Here is a 20,888-nt window from a genome sequence, read left to right on the forward strand (position 1 = left end):
GCTTTTCATTTTAAAATATTTGGGTTTTTTTTTCTTTTTAACTATTTTCATTTTCAAGTAACAAAATCCTATACATTTTGTTGCAGAGCAGGTTCCATTTTGCTCAAGGAATCCTGGTGAAGCAGTTAACCTCCTATTCTATGAAAAGTTGTTTATTAAAAGCACTAACAATCTGGACACCAAGGGAAAGAAAGTGTGGGTGGAAGAGAGAGTTCAACAGTCCCCTACAGTGACTCTCAACACAAAGAAAAACTACCATTTGGTGAGACGTGTGAAAATTGTCCTGAAGTTTGTGTATGCCACACAGAGTATTACACAAAGTAATCCTATTTTCTCATACTTCACAGAGAAAGGAAGATAAATTTGATATTCTTGTTCTAAAAAATACACTAGTGTTTGCAAACAATAATTGATTGCTTATGATATATAGTAATAAAAAGTGTTTGAAGTGGGATTGATGGCCATCTGGCTTGGTATTTTAGACAATAATCCTTCATCAGTTGAAAAAATAGATCCAATAAGGTCTAAATTTTAAGCTGTGTACATATTTTGTAGGTAATGAGAGATTATCAATATTGACCTCATTAGAGACATAAAATTGAAGTAAATCATGAAGTGATCATAGAAGAAATGATAAAGTAGTCAAAATTGTTGTCATTCAATCACCAAGTCAAGTCCAACTCTTTGCGACCCTGTGGACTGTAGCATGCCACGCTCCTCTATCCTCCATTACCTCCTGGAGTTTGCTCAAATTCACATCCACTGAGTCCCGTGATGCTATCTAACCATCTGATCCTCTGTTGGTCCCTTTTCCTTTTGTTCAATCTTTCCCAGCATCAGGGTCTTTTCCAATGGATTGGCTCTTCAACCTCAGGTGGCCCAAGTATTGGAGCTTCAGCTTCAGTATCAGCCCTTCCAATGAATATTCAGGGTTGATTTTCTTTAGGACTGACAGGTTTGATTGCCTTGTTGTCCAAGGGACTCTCAAGAGTCTTCTCCAGCACCACAATTTGAAAGCATCGGTTCTTCAGTGCTCAGCCTTCTTTATGGCCCAACTCTCACATTCGTACCTGACTATTGGAAAAACCATAGCTTTGACTATATAGACCTTTGTTGGCAAGTGATGTCTCCATTTTTTAATATGCTGTCTAGGTTTGTCATAGCTTTCCTTCTTAGGAGCTAGTGTCTTTTAATTTCATGACTGCAGTCACTGCACTGATTTTGGAGCCCCAAAAAAGAAAATCTGTCAGTGCTTCCACTTTTTCCCCTTCTATTTTCCAGGAAGTGATGGGACCTGATGCCATGATCTTAGTATTTTGAATGCTGAGTTTCAAATCAACTTTTTCACTCTTCTCTTTCACCCTCATCAAAAGGCTCTTTAGTTCCTCTTCACTTTCTGCCATAAGGGTGGTGTCTCTGCATATTTGAGGTTATTGATATTTCTCCCCACAATCTTGATTTCAGCTTGTGATTCATCCAACCCAACATTTCTCATGATGTACTCTGTGTGTAAGTTAAACAAAAAGGGTGACAATATTTAGCTTTGTACTCCTTTCCCGATTTTGGACCAGTCAGTTGTTCCATGTCCAGTTCTGTTGCTTCTTGAGCTGCATACAGGTTTCTCAAGAGATAGGTAAAGTGATCTAGTACTCCCATCTTTTTAAGAATTTTTGACACTTTTTTTGTGACCCATACAGTCAAAGGGTGTTGTGGTTGAAGAGCCCCTCATGAAACAGCATCAGTCTCATATGGTTTCACAGGAGAATTCTGCTAAACCCTCAGCAATCAAAGAATCCCATTTTTACCTAAGTTATCCCAGAATATAAGGAAATAAGGGAAACCTTAAAATTCTAAAAAGTAAATGTAACTTTGAGCTGCAAAGCTGACAAAGTCTGTATATAAAAAATCTAGTTATATATCTCATTTATGAATGTCAGTTCAAAAATCCTAATAAAATATTGGCAGAATCTGAAATTTTTAAAAAAGTTCAATCTTTACCAAGTGGGATTTATTCTAGAAAACTAGAGCAAGGGAGAAGGTTCAATAAGAGGAAAGTCATTAATATAATCTACCAATAGTCATTCATGGTAAAAACATTCTATAAAATATGAATTGACTTATACTTTCTTATCTATTTCTCTACTCACCTACTTATTTAATGGGGAAATATTTCATGACTAAAACTAAAACCATCTCCACCTCACTTTCCCATGGTATTTGAGAAATCTGCCAATGCAAAGAGAAGAAGAAGTAAGTAATTATAGGAATGAGAATAAGAAAAAGAACAAAGAGGGAAGCCAGAATGTAAATAATATGGAAATGCCCCTTAGAGTTTTGGCATGCAAATAGAAAAATCAATGGAAGAAAACAGAAAATCTAGAAAAACACTCATTTGCCTAGGAAAATTTAGTATATAATAAAGGCAATATCCTATATCAGTGGAGAGAAGATGGACATTGTAATTGAATAATCATTTTAAAGCATACAAAAGTGGATTCATCCCTTGTGTCAACCAAAGAAATATACCAAATGCATCAGATATTTGTTAAAAAATTGAACTATGTACTACTGGAAGAAAACAGACAAATTCTTTCAAAACCTGAGAGTGAGGAAAATTTTTTAACTTACTGAAAGCACAGATGGAATATGGAATCCAATTGACATAGTTGACCTCAAATATCCAGTTGCAGGTCCAGAGCTTGGAAGTCACTACTCCATCCAAAGAATAAGTCAAAAGCTGAACAGACTGAAAAATCAACTCTTCTTAAATCCTTAACAGATTCCTATAAAGACACAGGGCAAAGTGATGCCCCCTAGACTGGAGAACAGACAGGCGAATACAGGGAGTCATGGCTAAGTTGAGCAGAGACTGACTCACCATGGACACTATGCTGGGGCAGGAAAACCTAGGGTGTGACTGACATTGCTTGACAGTCAGGATGACCCATTCATAGAGTGACCCCACACTTTTGTGTGTTTCAATCCTGGAAGTGCCACCAGGTTCTTATAGTACATATCCAAAAAATTCCCTGGTGCTTCCTGCAGGGGAGGGGAAAAGAAACTGCTTTGATACAGGACAGGGTATCTTGTTCTTCTCAAAAGGCCTGCCTTCAGAGGAAAGCAGTTAACCGGAGTCTGACCTTCTGGGGTTTTATCAGAGCCTAACTCACTACTAATCACAACACAGAGCTGCCAGAACTTACACAGGACTGAGAAATAAACACTTGGAGGGTACAAACAGAAACTTATATGCACCAGGACGCTGGAGAAATGAGCAGTGACCCCACAAAAAACTGACCAAGACATGTCCAGCAGTCTCCAGCTGAGGTGTGGGTCAGTGGTGGCCTGCTGCAGGGTTGGGGGCACTGTACTGTACGTAAATGAATAGCATCTTTTAAAGGAGGTCACCATTATCTTCGTTACCTCCACCATAGTTTCAGTTCAGTTCAGTTCAGTCGCTCAGTTGTGTCCGACTCCTTGCAACCCCATGAATCACAGCATGCCAGGCCTCCCTGTCCATCACAAACTCCCGGAGTTCACTCAGACTCACATCCATCAAGTCAGTGTTGCCATCCAGCCATCTCATCCTCGGTCATCCCCTTCTCCTCCTGTCCCCAATCTCTCCGAGCAGCAGAGTCTTTTCCAAACAGTCAGCTCTTCGCATGAGGTGGCCAAAGTACTGGAGTTTCAGCTTTAGCATCATTCCTTCCAAAGAACACCCAGGGCTGATCTCCCTTAGAATGGACTGGCTGGATCTTCTTGCAGTCCAAGGGACTCTCAAGAGTACTCTTCAACACCACAGATCAAAAGCACCAGTTCTTCGGCCCTCAGCCTTCTTCATAGTCCAACTCTCAAATCCATACATGACTATTGGAAAAACCATAGCCTTGACTTCGGGAAAAACCGTAGCCTTGACTAGACGGACCTTAGTCAGCAAAGTAATGTCTCTGCTTTTGAATATTCTATCTAGGTTGCTCATAACTTTTCTTCCAAGGAGTAAGCGTCTTTTAATTTCATGGCTGCAGTCACCATCTGCAGTGATTTTGGAGCCCCAAAAAATAAAGTCTGACACTGTTTCCACTCTTTCCTCATCTATTTCCCATGAAGTGATGGGACTGGATGCCATGATCTTCGTTTTCTGAATGTTGAGCTTTAAGCCAATTTTTTCACTCTCCTCTTTTACTTTTATCAAGAGGCTTTCATGTTCCTCTTCACTTTCTGCCATAAGGATGGTGTCATCTGCATATCTGAGGTTATTGATATTTATCCAGGAAAGCTTGATTCCAGCTTGTGTTTCTTCCAGTCCAGCGTTTCTCATGATGTACTCTGCATAGAAGTTAAATAAGCAGGGTGACAATATACAGCCTTGACGTACTCCTTTTCCTATTTGGAACCAGTCTGTTGTTCCATGTCCAGTTCTAATTGTTGCTTCCTGGCCTGCACACAGATTTCTCAAGAGGCAGGTCAGGTGGTCTGGTATTCCCATCTCTCTCAGAATTTTCCACAGTTTATTGTGATCCACACACTCAAAGGCTTTGGCTTAGTCAATAAAGCAGAAATAGATGTTTTTCTGGAACTCTCTTGCTTTTACCATGACCCAGCAGATGTTGGCAATTTGATCTCTGGTTCCTCTGCCTTTTCTAAAACCAGCTTGAACATCTGGAAGTTCATGGTTCACGTATTGCTGAAGCCTGGCTTGGAGAATTTTGAGCATTACTTTACTAGCATGTGAGATGAGTGCAATTGTGCAGTAGTTTGAGCATTCTTTGGCATTGCCTTTCTTTGGAATTGGAATGAAAACTGACCTTTCCCAGTCCTGTGGCCACTGCTGAGTTTTCCAAATTTGCTGGCATTTTGAGTGCAGCACTTTCACAGCATCATCTTTCAGGAATTGAAATAGCTCAACGGGAATTCCATCACCTCTACAGCTTTGTTTGTAGTGATGCTTTCTAAGGCCCACTTGACTTCACATTCCAGGATGTCTGGCTCTAGATGAGTGATCATACCATCGTGATTATCCGGGTCATGAAGATCTATTTTGTACAGTTCTTCTGTGTATTCTTGCCACCTCTTCTTAATATCTTCTGCTCCTCTTAGGTCAATACCATTTCTGTCCTTTATCGAACCCATCTTTTCATGAAATGTTCCCTTGGTATCTAATTTTCTTGAAGAGATCTCTAGTCTTTCCCATTCTGTTCTTTTCCTCTATTTCTTTGCATTGATCGCTGAGGAAGGCTTTCTTATCTCTTCTTGCTATTCTTTGGAACTCTGCATTCAGATACTTATATCTTTCCTTTTCTCTTTGGCTTTTTGCTTCTCTTCTTTTCACAGCTATTTGTAAGGCTTCCCCTGGCAGCCATTTTGCTTTTTTACATTTCTTTTCCATGGGGATGGTCTTGATCGCTGTCTCCTGTACAGTGTCACAAACCTCATTCCATAGTTCATCAGGCACTCTATCTATCAAATCTAGGCCCTTAAATTTATTTCTCACATCCACTGTATAATCATAAGAGATATGATTTAGGTCATACCTGAATGGTCTAGCAGTTTTCCCTGCTTTCTTCAATTTGAGTCTGAATTGGGTAATAAGGAGCTCATGATCTGAGCCACAGTCAGCTCCTGGTCTGGTCTTGTTTTTGTTGACTGTATAGAGCTTCTCCATCTTTCGCTGCAGAGAATATAATCAATCTGATTTCGATGTTGACCATCTGGTGATGTCCATGTGTAGAATCTTCTCTTGTGTTGTTGGAAGAGGATGTTTGCTATGACCAGTGCATTATCTTGGCAAGACTCTATTAGTCTTTGCCCTGCTTCATTCTGCATTCCAAGGCCAAATTTGCCTGTTACTCCAGGTGTTTTTTGACTTCCTACTTTAGCATTCCAGTCCCCTATAATGAAAAGGACATCTTTTTTGGGTGTTAGTTATAAAAGCTATTGTAGGTCTTCATAGAACCATTCAACTTCAGGTTCTTCAGCGTTACTGGTTGGGGCATGGACTTGGATTACTGTGATATTGAATGGTTTGCCTTCGAAACGAACAGAGTCATTCTGTCGTTTTTGAGATTGCATCCAAGTATTGCATTTCAGACTCTTTTGTTGACCATGATGGCTACTCCATTTCTTCTGAGGGATTCCTGCCCACAGTAGTAGATGTAATGGTCAACTGAGTTAAATTTACCCATTCCAGTCCATTTCAGTTTGCTGATTCCTAGAATGTTGACGTTCGCCCTTGCCATCTCTTGTTTGACCACTTTCAATTTGCCTTGATTCATGGACCTGACATTCCAAGTTCCTATACAATATTGCTCTTTACAGCATCCGACCTTGCTTCTATCACCAGTCACATCCATAGCTGGGTATTGTTTTTGGTTTGGCTCCAACCCTTCATTCTTTCTGGAGTTATTTCTCCACTGACCTCCAGTAGCATATTGGGCACCTACTGACCTGGGGAGTACCTCTTTCAGTATCTCATCATTTTGCCTTTTCATACTGTTCATGGGATTCTCAACGCAAGAATACTGAAGTGGTTTGCCATTCCCTTCTCCAGTGGACTACATTCTGTCAGACCTCTCCACCATGACCCGCCCATTTGGGGTTGCCCCGGAGGCATGGCTTAGCTTCATTGAGTTAGACAAGGCTGTGGTCCTAGTGTGATTAGATTGACTAGTTTTCTGTGAGTATGGCTTCAGTGTGTCTGCCCTTTGATGCCCTCTTGCAACGCCTACCATCTTACTTGGGTTTCTCTTACCTTGGGCGTGGGGTATCTCTTCATGGCTGCACCATAGTTTGGCTCCAGGTAAATAGTAGGGAGGGAACACAGCTCCACCCATCAACAGAAAATTGGATTAAATATTTACTGAGCATGGCCCTGCCCATCAGAACAAGACCCAGTTCCCACCCCCATAGTCAGTCTATCCCAGCAGGAAACTTCCATAAGCCTCTTATCCTTCTCCATCAGAGGGCAGACAGAATGAAAACTAACCAATCTGATCACATGGACCACAGCCCCATCTAACTCAACGAAACTATGAACCATGCCATGTAAGGCCACTCAAGACGGACGAGTCATGGTGGAGAGTTCTGACAAAATGTGGTCCACTGGAGAAGGGAATGGCAAACCACTTCAGTATTCTTGCCTTGAGAACCCCATGAACAGTGTGAAAAGACAAAAAGATAGGACACTGAAAGATGACCTCCCAGGTCGGTAGGTTCCCAATATGCTACTGGAGGTCAGTGGAGAAATAACTCCAGAAAGAATGAAGAGATGGAGTCAAAGCAAAACAACAACCAGTTGTAGATGTGACTGGTGATAGAAGCAAGGTCTGATGCTGTTAAGGGCAATATTGCATAGGAACGTGGAATGTTATGTCCATGAATCAAGACAAATTGGAAGTGGTCAAACAGGCGACAAGAGTGAATGTCAGCATTTTAGGAATCAATGAAATAAAATGGACTGACAGTATGGTACTGGCACAAAGACAGAAATATAGATCAATGGAACAAAATAGAAAGCCCAGAGATAAATCCACACACCTATGGACACCTTATCTTTGACAAAGGAGGCAAGAATATACAATGGATTAAAGACAATCTCTTTAACAAGTGGTGCTGGGAAAACTGGTCAACTACTTGTAAAAGAATGAAACTAGATCATTTTCTAACACCAAACACAAAAATAAACTCAAAATGGATTAAAGATCTAAACGTAAGACCAGAAACTATAAAACTCCTAGAGGAGAACATATGCAAAACACTCACCAACATAAATCACAGCAGGATCTTCTATGACCCATCTCCCAGAATACTGGAAATAAAAGCAAAAATAAACAAATGGGATCTAATTAAAATTAAAAGCTTTTGCACAACAAAGGAAACTATAAGCAAGATGAAAAGACAGCCTTCAGAATGGGAGAAAATAATAGCAAATGAAGCAACTGACAAACAACTAATCTCAAAAATATGCAAGCAACTCATGCAGCTCAATTCCAGAAAAATAAACGACCTAATCAAAGAATGGGCCAAAGAACTAAATAGACATTTCTCCAAAGAAGACATACAGATGTCTAACAAACACATGAAAAGATGCTCAACATCACTCATTATCAGAGAAATACAAATCAAAACCACCATGAGGTACCATCTCACACCAGTCAGAATGGCTGCTTTCCAAAAGTCTACAAGCAATAAATGCTGGAGAGGGTGTGGAGAAAAGGGAACCCTCTGACACTGTTGGTGGGAATGTAAACTAGTACAGCCACTATGGAGAACAGTGTGGAGATTCCTTTAAAAAACTGGAAATAGAACTGCCATATGACCCAGCAATCCCACTGCTGGGCATACAGACCAAGGAATCCAGAATTGAAAGAGACACGTGTACCCCAATGTTCATCACAGCACTGTTTATAATAGCCAGGACATGGAAAAAACCTAGATGTCCATCAGCAGATGAATGGATAAGAAAGCTGTGGTACATATACACAATGGAGTATTACTCAGCCATTAAAAAGAATACATTTGAATCAGTTCTAATGAGGTAGATGAAACTAGAGCCTATTATACAGAGTGAAGTAAGCCAGAAAGAAAAACACCAATACAGTATACTAACACATATATATGGAATTCAGAAAAATGGTAATGATAAACCTGTATGCGAGACAGCAAAAGAGACACAGATGTATAGAACGGACTTTTGGACTGTGGGAGAGGGAGAGGGTGGAATGATTTGGGAGAATGGCATTGAAACGTGTACTATCATGTAAGAAATGAATCACCAGTCTATGTTCGATACAGGATACAGGAGGCTTGGGGCTGGTGCACAGGGATGATCCAGAGAGATGATATGGGGTGGGAGGGGGGAGGGGAGTTCAGGATTGGGAACTCATGTACACCTTTGGCGGATTCATGTCAATGTGTAGCAAAACCAATACAGTATTGTAAAGCAAAATAAAGTAAAAACAAAAATTAAAAAAAAAAAAGAAAGAAAATGGACTGAAAGAAAGTGAGTGAAGTCGCTCAGTCATGTCTGACTCTTTGCAACCCTGTAGACTGTAGCCTACGAGGTTCTTTCATCCATGGGACTTTCCAGGCAAGAATACTGGAGTGGATTTCCATTTCCTTCTCCAGGAGATCTTCCCGACACAGGGATTGAACCCAGGTCTCCCACATTGTAGGCAGATGCTTTAACATCTGAGCCACCAGAATAGGTGAATTTAACTCAGATGACCATTATGTCTACTACAGTGGGCAGGAATTCCTTAGAAGAAATGGAATAGCCCTTATACTCAATAAAAGAGTCCAAAATGCAGTACTTGGGTACAGTCTCAAAAATGACAGAATGATCTCTGTTCGTTTCCAAAGCAAACCATTCAATATCTCAGTAATCCAAGTCTATGACCCAACCAATAATGCTGAAGAAGGTGAAGAATGGTTCTATGAAGACCTACAAGACCCTCTAGAACTAACACCAAAAAAAGATGTCCTTTTCGTTATAGGGGACTGGAATGCAAAAGTAGGAAGTCCAGAAACACCTGGAGTAACAGGAAAATTTGGCCTTGGAGTACAGTATGAAGCAGGGCAAAAGCTAGTAAAGTTTTGCCAAAAGAACACACTGGTCATGGCAAATATCCTCTTCCAATAACACAAGAGAAAACTCTACACATGGACATCACCAGATGATCAATACCAAAATCAGGTTGCTTATATTCTTTGTAGCCAAAGATGGAGAAGCTCTATACAGTCAACAAAAACAAGACCAGGAGCTGACTGTGGCTCAGATCATGAACTCCTTATTGCCAAATTCAGACTTAAATTGAAGAAAGTAGAGAAAACCATTAGACCATTCAGGTATGACCTAAATCAAATCCCTTGTGATTATGCAGTTGAAGTGACAAATAGATTCAAGGAATTAGATCTGATAAACAGAGTGCCTGAAGAACTATGGATGGAGGTTCATGACATTTTATAGGAGACAGGTATCAAGACTATCGCCAAGAAAAAGAAATTCAAAAAAGCAAAATGGTTGTCTGAGGGGGCCTTACAAATAGCTGTGAAAAAGAAGAGAAGTGAAAAGCAAAGGAGGAAAGGAAAGATATCCCATTTGAATGCAGAGTTCCTAAGAATAGCAAGAAAAGATTAAAAAACAAAAAAAAAGCCTTCTTCAGTGATCAGCGCAAAGAAATAGAGGAAAACAACAGAATGGGAAAGACTAGAGATCTCTTCAAGAAAATTGGAGATACCAAGAGAACATTTTATACAAAGATGGGCTCAATAAAGGACAGAAATGGTATAGACTTAACAGAAGCAGAAGATATTAAGAAGACGTGGCAAGAATACACCGAAGAACTGTACAAAAAATATCTTCATGACCCAGATAATCATGATGATGTAATCAGTCACCTAGAGCCAGACATCCTGGAATGTGAAGCCAAGTGGGCCTTAGAAAGCATCACTATGAACAAAGCTAGTGGAGGTGATGGAATTTCAGTTGAGTTCTTTCAAATCCTGAAGGATGATGCTGTGAAAGTGCTGCACTCAATATGCCAGCAAATTTGGAAAACTCAGCAGTGGCCACAGGACTGGGAAAGGTCAGTTTTCATTCCAATCCCTAAGGAAGGCAATGCCAAAGAATGCTCAAACTACTGCACAACGGCACTCATCTCACATGCTAGTAAAGTTATGCTCAAAATTCTCCAAGCCAGGCTTCAGCAATACGTGAACTGTGAACTCCCTGATGTTCAAGCTGGGTTTAGAAAAGGCAGAGGAACCAGAGATCAAATCGCCAACATCTTCTGGATCATCACAAAAGCAAGAGAGTTCCAGAAAAACATCTATTTCTGCTTTATTGACTATGCCAAAGCCTTTGTGTAGACCACAATAAACTGTGGAAAATTCTGAAAGAGATGGGAATACCAGACCACCTGACCTGCCTCTTGAGAAACCTATATGCAGGTCAGGAAGCAACAGTTGGAACTGGACATGGAACAACAGACTGGTTCCAAATAGGAAAAGGAGTACGTCAAGGCTGTATATTGTCACCCAGCTTATTTAACTTATATGCAGAGTACATCATGAGAAACGCTGGGCTGGAAGAAACACAAGTTGGAATCAAGATTGCCGGGAGAAATATCAATAACCTCAGATATGCAGATGACACCACCCTTATGCCAGAAAGGGAAGAGGAACTAAAAGCCTTTTGATGAAAGTGAAAGAGGAGAGTGAACAAGTTGGCTTAAAGCTCAACATTCAGAAAACGAAGATCATGGCATCCGTCCCATCACTTCATGGGAAATAGATGGGGAAACAGTGGAAATAGTGTCAGACTTTATTTCTTTGGGCTCCAAAATCACTGCAGATGGTGACTGCAGCCATGAAATTAAAAGACACTTACTCCTTGGAAGAAAAGTTATGAGCAACCTAGATAGCATATTCAAAAGCAGAGACATTACTTTGCCAACAAAGATCCGTCTAGTCAAGGCTATGGTTTTTCCAGTAGTCATGTATGGATGTGAGAGTTGGACTGTGAAGAAAGCTGAGCGCTGAAGAATTGATGCTTTTGAACTGTGGTGTTGGAGAGTACTCTTGAGAGTCCCTTGGACTGCAAGGAGATCCAACCAGTCCATTCTGAAGGAGATCAGCCCTGGGATTTCTTTGGAAGGAATGATGTTAAAGCTGAAACTCCAGTACTTTGGCCACCTCATGCGAAGAGTTGACTGATTGGAAAATACTCTGATGCTGGGAGGGATTGGGGGCAGGAAAAGAAGGGGACGACAGAGGATGAGATGGCTGGATGGCATCACTGACTCGATGGACATGAGTCTGAGGGAACTCTGGGAGTTGGTGATGGACAGGGAGTCCTGGCATGCTGCGATTCATGGGGTTGCAAAGAGTCGGACACGACTGAGCGACTGGACTGAACTGCAAGCATAAAGGAGACAGAGAAAGCTTCTAACATAGGTATCAGAAGGGGACAGAAAGAGTACCCAGGCATCTTTTAATTTCATGGCTGCAGTCACCATCTGCAGTGATTTTGGAGCCCCCCAAAATAAAGTCTGACACTGTTTCCACTGTTTCTCCATCTATTTCCCATGAAGTGATAGGACCAGATGCCATGATCTTCGTTTTCTGAGTTGAGCTTGAAGCCAACTTTTTCACTCTCCTCTTTCACTTTCATTGAGGCTTTTTAGTTCCTCTTCCCTTTCTGCCATAAGGGTGGTGTCATCTGCATATCTGAGGTTATTGATATTTCTCCCGGCAATCTTGATTCCAACTTGTGTTTCTTCCAGTCCAGCATTTCTCATGATGTACTCTGCATATAAGTTAAATAAGCAGGGTGACAATATACGGCCTTGACGTACTCCTTTTCCTATTTGGAACTAGTCTGTTGTTCCATGTCCAGTTCTAACTGTTGCTTCCTGGCTTGCATACAGATTTCTCAAAAGGCAGGTCAGGTGGTCTGGTATTCCCATCTCTTGAAGAATTGTCCACAGTTTGTTGTGATCCACACTGTCAAAGGCTTTGGCATAGTCAATAAAGCAGCAATAGATGGTTTTCTGGAACTCTCTTGCTTTTCCATGATCCAGCGGATGTTTACAATTTGATCTCTGGTTCCTCTGCCTTTTCTAAAACCAGCTTGAACATCTGGATGTTCATCGTTCATGTATTGCTGAAGCCTGGCTTGGAGAATTTTGAGCATTACTTTACTAGCATGTGAGATGAGTGCAGGGAAGCCTGGCATGCTGCGATTCATGGGGTTGCAAAGAGTCTGACACGACTGAGCGACTGAACTGAACTGAGCTGAACTGAGATGAGTGCAACTGTGCGGTACTTTGAGCATTCTTTCGCATTGCCTTTCTTTGGGATTGGAATGAAAACTGACCTTTTCCAATCCTGTGGCCACTTGAGTTCTTAGTCTTTGCAGTTCTTCTAGAGAAACATTAATTTCAACACAATTCCACATCCAGGAAGGGTTGCAGTTCCTTCTGTCCCGCTCTTCCTGTGACTTGATCTGGTACATTGAACTGTTCACCAGGGCTAGCAGCAGCACCAGCAACACTTTTGGATGAATTCTTCAGAGGGTATTTCACAATAATTTTTCTGTTTTCTTCCTGTTTTGTTAAAATTAACTGGTATGATCTTTTCTTTAGTCATGAAAGCCACATTGAGAAGATCAATTGGTTCATCTAAAGGAATATGATAGTCAACAAAGGCTGCAATGACCATGGAATCAATCTCTCCAGAAAACAGAATTGCAACATTTGCTTTCCTATTACTAGTTTTCAAAACTTGGCTTGGTGTCAGGTTTTCATCTCTAGGTAAACATAAGACACGTCTCTTGACTGTGATACTCAGGACACTAATGAACTACTTCTTTCATGTGTCCATCAGTAAGAAAGACCTGAAGGATCTCTTGTCAGTGGACTCCTGGAAATGCTGCTGCAGTGGGTCTCAAATGCCACTTGTGGCAACAGCATATTTAAAGGGACAACCGGTTCTTTAAGATACAGTTTGGCTTCATTTGCTGCCACCAAGAGAAATGTTGGCAAGTCTGCTGAAATCTCAGTCAGGCTATTAACACATTCTCTGAAATCATCCCCCCACCCCCACCCCCAGAATTGTATTTCCAAGGATACAACTATAAAATGACAGATTTGGAAATGGAAACAGACTTGAGATCAATTCTGAAAATTCTAGATGCTGGAACTTCCTGCCATTGATCAGCCACTCCAGATGTTTGGGCACTAACTGAAGAGAGGCAGAAAGTCTTGCCCAAGTTACTAAAATGCCAAAGCAAGCTACGACGACCAAAAAAGTCCCTACCAAACCATAAAGAATGGCTAGATGCTTGATAATATATAAAAGACCAAGGACCTTGGACTTTTGAGAAGAGTGACAAAATATCAGATTCATTCTTACAAGAGAAAAGATAATGAAACATGATTTCAGTATCATTCTCTTCGGCTTGGACCTTGATCCCACTAAAGACGTGTCTATTCCACAGGAATACATTGCCTCTTCCATCTTCCACAGGCTGGGGAGTCAACACATCTCTTAAGTGAAGGACACAGCCAGAGAATAAACACTGGTACTTAACATTGGACTTTAACAACTGTTTACTACTACATTTGGGGCCCCGTCGTTTAAGATTACACAGTAAATCCTCTTTCAAATCTTTGCAAGACATTTTGAAGGAGATCAGCCCTGGGATTTCTTTTGGAAGGAATGATGCTAAAGCTGAGATTCCAATACTTTGGCCACCTGATGTGAAGAGTTGACTCATTGGAAAAGACTCTGATGCTGGGAGGGACTGGGGGCAGGAGGAGAAGGGGATGACAGAATGAGATGCTGGATGGCATCACTGACTCGATGGACGTGAGTCTGAGTGAACTCTGGGAGTTGGTGATGGACAGGGAGGCCTGGCCTGCTGTGATTCATGGGGTCGCAAAGAGTCGGACACAACTGAGCGACTGAACTGACTGAACTGACAACAGAAAATCTTACTGCACAACAAATGCCACACACTGCCATGTAAAATCAAGTTGGCTATTTCTTGATTTTGGTCTTCTCTGAGTTTTCTATTTCTTGATATTCTTTCCTTAGCTCATTGAATATATTTTTGCTTTCAAAAAGCATTTCTGATCAGTCTACAAGAAAGAATATGTTGCTGTTCTGTTGCTGCCTATATACTTTCCTGTTCTTCAGGTTAGAAAGTTCATCCACAACGACTTTTTGTTCTTTAATCTTTGTTGAACTCTTCCTTGGGCAAGGTTGAGCTCTCAGCAGGGGCCAGCCCAGTGCGGTCCTCAGGTCGCTCACCCCGGCTGGGCATCTCTGGGGAGAACCAAATACTTTCCCAGCAATCTTGATTCCAGCTTGTGCTACCTCCAGCCTGGCATTTCACATGATGTTCTCTGAAAATAAGTTATATAAGCAAGGTGACAATATACAGCCTTGACATACTCCTTTCCCAATTTGGAACCAACCTGTTGTTTCATGTCTGATTCTAACTGTTGCTTCTTGACCTGCATACTAATTTCTCAGGTGGCAGGTAAGGTGGTCTGGTATCCCCATCTCTTTAAGAATTTCCCATAGTTTGTTGTAATCCACACAACAATCAAAGGCTTTAGCACAGTCAATGAAGCAGAAGTAGATGTTTTTCTGGAATTCTCTTGCTTTTTCTGTGATACAACAGATGTTGGCAATTTGATCTCTGGTTCCGCTGCCTTTTCTAAATCCAGTTTGAACATTTGAAAGTTCTCTAGTTAATGTATATTTTCACTAAACATGGAAGAGTTCAGTTTGCTTCATAGTCTCAGAAGTTTCTCAGAGTTTTCTCTATTATATTTTTAACACAATTTTAAAATTATTCTTGGGCTTTTAATTTTATTTTGTATTGCAGTTGTTTTAAAAATCACAAGTTATGTGTATTTGGCTACGGTTTGTAAGACAATTTTTATGATTTTTAAAAAATTTTGCATCCATTAGTTTACTAAATTCTATTGCTTGCATAGTTTATTAGTTTATTCTCTTGATTTTTCCCAGATATACAATCAGCACAGCATGCCAGGCCTCCCTGTCCATCACCAACTCCCGGAATTCACTCAGACTCACATCCATCAAGTCAGTGGTGCCATCCAGCCATCTCATCCTCTGTCATCCCCTTCTACTCCTGCCCCCAATCCCTCCAAGCATCAGGGTCTTTTCCAATGAGTCAACTCTTCACATGAGGTGGTCAAAGTACTGAAGTTTCAGCTTTAGCATCATTCCTTCCTAAGAAATCCCAGGGCTGGTCTCCTTCAGAATGGACTGGCTGGATCTCCTTGCAGTCCAATGGACTCTCAAGAGTCTTCTCCAACACGGCAGTTCGAAGCATCAATTCTTTGGCACTCAGCTTTCTTCACAGTCCAACTCTCACATCCATACGTGACCACAAAGCATCTACAAATAATGATAATTTCACATCCTTCTTTACATTTTTATACATGCAGCTTCTTTGTCTTTTATTGTTTCAGTATATATTCCCTCTAAAAGAAAGTTTGAAATGGTGTTAATAGTGAACATTTGAATCCTCCAAAACACCACTACACCTCCAAAATCTTTACTGAAATATTTTTATTAATAGAATACACTCCCTGAAAAATCTATTAGTACCAGCAGTTCTTTGCAGCAGTTCCAGAGAATAAAGGTGGGAATGAAGCATTCAAGTAACCAAAGATGTTCTTGAAGGCCAGAGCATCAAAGAAAAGAAAATCTTAGGATAAAATAAGGTGGAAAAAGTCAGAAGTGACCAGACATGGCCAGTAACACTTAAAGGGGAAAAGAGGAGGAAAAGCAAAACAAAACAAAACACTGTGACACCCACAGCCCAGGAACACAGACCCACTGAGAGAGTAAGACTCAGTCCCTAAGTAATGCTTCCCTCCTCGCTCCTCCCCACATCACAGGACCCAGGATGAAAACAGTGAATAAAGAGGAGTGAACAGCAAGATACAAGTTCTATTTAAGAAGGGGTTTTAGGGAAACCCACAGACAACTGGGGAGATAAACAAGGGCACCAGAGGAGAATGAAGCTCCAGCAAACGTTAAACACAGCCCAGCTCCCAGCCAGGTCAACATAAAATCTCACACCACAGGCCTATTCACCTTAATTCTTCATATCTGATATTATCATGTCCAACTTTCAGCAACATTACAGGATGTGCTAAAGGCAGGAGAAAACACAGAAAGCAAACCTTAGACCCAGACTCTGATGTGACACAGATCTTGAAATGTTCAGGCACAGAATGTGTGTGGATATACCCAAGTATAGAGAGACACTTATTGTAAAGCATTGACCGGTGAGGCTCATGGGATTATGGACGTGACGAGCCTCAAGATCTAGGGTCAGCAAACTGGTGACCCTGGAGCCAATGGAGCAGCTGAAGGAGGAGCTGGGGGAGGAAGAGAGTCAGGGAGTATGCATCATGATGGAGAAGACAGAGGATGTCTGCAGGAAGGTGAATTCTCAAAAAGGGAGGAAATCAGGAAAAAAGCACTCTGCTGGCCGGATGTTTTCTAAAAGATCTGCTGCTTTGGTTTAAGCCTCTGAGTTCCACTTGTCCTAATTCAGGATAAAAGTAATAACAACATTCGTGTTCCTGTTTCCCCTGTTGATGTTACCAGTGAAGTCACTTAGTCGTGTCCCACTCTCTGCAACCCCATGGACTGCAGCCTGCCAGGCTCCTCTGTCCATGGGGTTTTCCAGGTGAAAACACTGGAGGGAGTTGCCACCAAGGCCGCAGACAAGTGCAGCCCGCAGAGCATTCTGCCCTGGGGACCTTGCTGGGGGGCTCCCCCACTTCCTCTTCCCTCTTCTCATGGCTGATGGCTGCACTCTCAAGGGCAGTTCTTGAGCTGAGCTTCCGGACCATGTATTACTGAAAAAAATATCCACCATGTCCTCTATGTGTGTGTACGTCTGGGGAACTGTCACTGATCTCCATTCAGCCTACAGTGTGTTAGCTCTCAAAGGAGAAACAGAGAGTTTAGGAGAGCACACGGCCCCAGGAGACGCAAGACACGGGCATTCCTCCTGCCCCACGGATAGCAGGGCAGTAAGTCCAAGGCCGTGGTGACCCTGCCTGTGTGTGAGTCTGTGTGTGTGTGTATTATGCTTGACAATGTGTTGTGGGGATGCTGTGCATAGTATGTTTGTTTGTATATGTGTATGAATATGTGTGTGTGTTATGTTTGTGTGTATGTGAGTGTTGTTTGTGTCTATTTGTGTATAGATGAATATATGTGTGTTTTCTGTGTGTTATGTTTGTGTTGTATGTATGTTTATACATGTGTTTGTATGTTTGCAAGCATATGCATGAATGGTGTGTGTTGTGTTTCTATGTATGGGTTGTTGTGAATATGTGTGTGTGAGTGGTCTCTGTGTCTTACGTTTGTGTTTGTGTGCTGTGTATGTATGTTCATATGTTTGTGAGTAAATATGTGTTCGTGTGTGTTGTATGTGTGTGCTATGTTTGTACTTTTGTACGTGTATGTGTGTAAGTAGTGTATGTGCTGTGTTTGTGTGTATCTTTTGTTTGTATGTTTGTGAGTGTGTGTTTGTGAGAGTGTCTGTGTGTGCGCCTGTTTCAGGAGCAATGGGAGGAGCCAGGGGAATCAGGAGGACCTTGCAGCCTTTGGGCTGTGCCTGGTGCTCCCTGCCTACCCTTGGGCAGGACACTCTGTGAGTCTCACTTTTCTCCTGAGAAACCTCACAAGGTGACAGATCTGCTCCATGTTGGAGACAAACACTGGCACGTGGCCCACGTGTGGTGATGCCCCATCGGGCAGGGTCTGGGGTGAGGTGGCCGGGGCTGGACAGACAGCTCTCTTGGCTTGAGAGTGGATGACAGGAGTTCCTGGTGGGCGACCATGCCCTCCTTGGCAAAGAGGACTGGGAATTGCTCTAGAAAACATTGTAAAATATCCTGGAAACTTCCGGGGGACAAGATCTCAGGAATGTGTAGTTTGGGCTCAGCATCCACATCTCCAGGGACACAGAGGCCCTGGCAGCGTGACCACCCGAGTTGGTGGCCTGAAGCTGAGCGCCGAGGACCCGGGGCTCCCGGCAGGACTGGACCCCATGTGGAGAGGGAACCTGTGGGTGTATGCCATCCTCCTCACCACCCAGCGCTCGGCGTCTGTGGCCCTCACTGCCAGGCTCACCCGACAGATCGTTCTGGCCCCATGAGCCCCTCACCAGCCTCTCCAGCAATGTCCTGCTCACGTCACCCGGCACATTGCCCACTGCTCCTGGGACAGTGTCTGTCAGGACGCGTCTCTGGTCATTTCTCCCCATCACAGAATCCCCCTGCTCCTCAAGTGGAGAACAAGTGCAGGGGAAGGAAGGGGGAAACAGGGTCCCTAAAGGAGATAGAGGGGGATATCTCAGACATCTCCTCACCCAGTCCCATGCCAACGAACGGATGCAAACAGCTTCCATGGGCAAGAGAAAGGCAAAAGTCAGGAGCCCCTGAAAGCTTGGAGGAAACATCAGTAAGACACATTATGGTTTTTTTCTAGATGGAGGAAGAAGAATTCGAAATCCTTTTCCTGGAGGAACCTGAAGAAGGTGCATCTCAGGATCCTTCTCCAGACGGGTCAGGAGGTAAAACAACTTGCTAGCAGACATGAACTTGAGAGAGGTGGGACTGGGGCCTGAGGGGCAGGTGGCGTGCTGGGAGGGGCAGCGGGAGTCCCCCCTGTCAGAGATTCGCCTACCAGGGTGGCCATCACTGGGCATTTGGGTTGGGCCACCCTTCACTGCAGCCAGACAGAAGGAGAGGGCCCCTGATGGTGCCGTGGGTCAAAGGGGGTGACAGACCACAGCCACTGCCCCTTCACTGAGTGTCAGGAAGGATGTGTTCGTGGGTGTGACAGACGGCTCACCCCAGGCCCCTGGTGGGTGTCGCGCTGGCTCTACTGTGAGACTCTCAGGACCACGGGGGCTGCAAAGCAAGAGTGAACACATAGGATGCAATCAAGGGCCCTCAGGTTTGGGCTCTGTCTTCCCAAGGGGCTCCCTCCCCCCAAAAGCTGTTTCATCAGGGTCAGGGGCTTCACTTTCTTTTCTTTCTTTCTTTTTTTTTTTTTTTTTTTTTTAGTTTTTTATTTTTTTAATTTTAATATCTTTAATTCTTACATGCGTTCCCAAACATGAACCCCCCTCCCACCTCCCTCCCCATAACATCTCTCTGGGTCATCCCCATGAACCAACCCCAGGCATGCTGCATCCTGCGTCAGACATAGACTGGCGACTCAATTCTTACATGATAGTATACATGTTAGAATGTCATTCTCCCAAATCATCCCACCCTCTCCCTCTCCCTCTGAGTCCAAAAGTCCGTTATACACATCTGTGTCTCTTTCCCTGTCTTGCATACAGGGTCGTCATTGACATCTTCCTAAATTCCATATATATGTGTTAGTATACTGTATTGGTGTTTTTCTTTCTGGCTTACTTCACTCTGTATAATCGGCTCCAGTTTCATCCATCTCATCAGAATTGATTCAAATGAATTCTTTTTTACGGCTGAGTAATACTCCATTGTGTATATGTACCACAGCTTTCTTATCCATTCATCTGCTGATGGACATCTAGGTTGTTTCCATGTCCTGGCTATTATAAACAGTGCTGTGATGAACATTGGGGTTCCTGTGTCTCTTTCAATTCTGGTTTCCTCGGTGTGTATGTCCAGAAGTGGGATTGCTGGGTCATAATGCAGTTCTATTTGCAATTTTGTAAGGAATCTCCACACTGTTCTCCATAGTGGCTGTACTAGTTTGCATTCCCACCAACAGTGTAGGAGGGTTCCCTTTTCTCCACACCCTCTCCAGCATTTATTGCTTGCAGATTTTTGGATCGCAGCCATTCTGACTGGTGTGAAGTGGTACCTCATTGTGCTTTTGATTTGCATTTCTCTAATAATGAGTGATGTTGAGCATCTTTTCATGCTTTTGTTAGCCATCCGTATGTCTTCTTTGGAGAAATGTCTATTTAGTTCTTTGGCCCATTTTTTGATTGGGTCGTTTATTTTTCTGGAATTGAGCTGCAGAAGTTGCTTGTATATTTTTGAGATTAGTTGTTTGTCAGTTGCTTCATTTGCTATTATTTTCTCCCATTCTGAAGGCTGTCTTTTCACCTTGCTTATATTTTCCTTTGTTGTGCAGAAGGTTTTAATTTTAATTAGATCCCATTTGTTTATTTTTGCTTTTATTTCCAGAATTCTGGGAGGTGGATCATAGAGGATCCTGCTGTGATTTATGTCTGAGAGTGTTTTGCCTATGTTCTCCTCTAGGAGTTTTATAGTTTCTGATCTTACATTTAGATCTTTAATCCATTTTGAGTTTATTTTTGT

At 42.3% G+C, this 20,888-nt stretch overlaps 2 pseudogenes; both read right to left on the minus strand.

Moving 5' to 3' along the window:
• Positions 1-133: 133 nt before the first annotated feature.
• On the minus strand, positions 134-14,179 carry LOC101111433 (asparagine synthetase domain-containing protein 1-like; annotated as a pseudogene).
• Positions 14,180-14,591: 412 nt separating this feature from the next.
• LOC114114627 (ASNSD1 upstream open reading frame protein-like) lies at positions 14,592-14,824 on the minus strand (annotated as a pseudogene).
• Positions 14,825-20,888: the final 6,064 nt, after the last annotated feature.

This window comes from Ovis aries, chromosome 4 (genome assembly GCF_016772045.2).
Source record: "Ovis aries strain OAR_USU_Benz2616 breed Rambouillet chromosome 4, ARS-UI_Ramb_v3.0, whole genome shotgun sequence".
Lineage (NCBI taxonomy): Eukaryota > Metazoa > Chordata > Mammalia > Artiodactyla > Bovidae > Ovis > Ovis aries.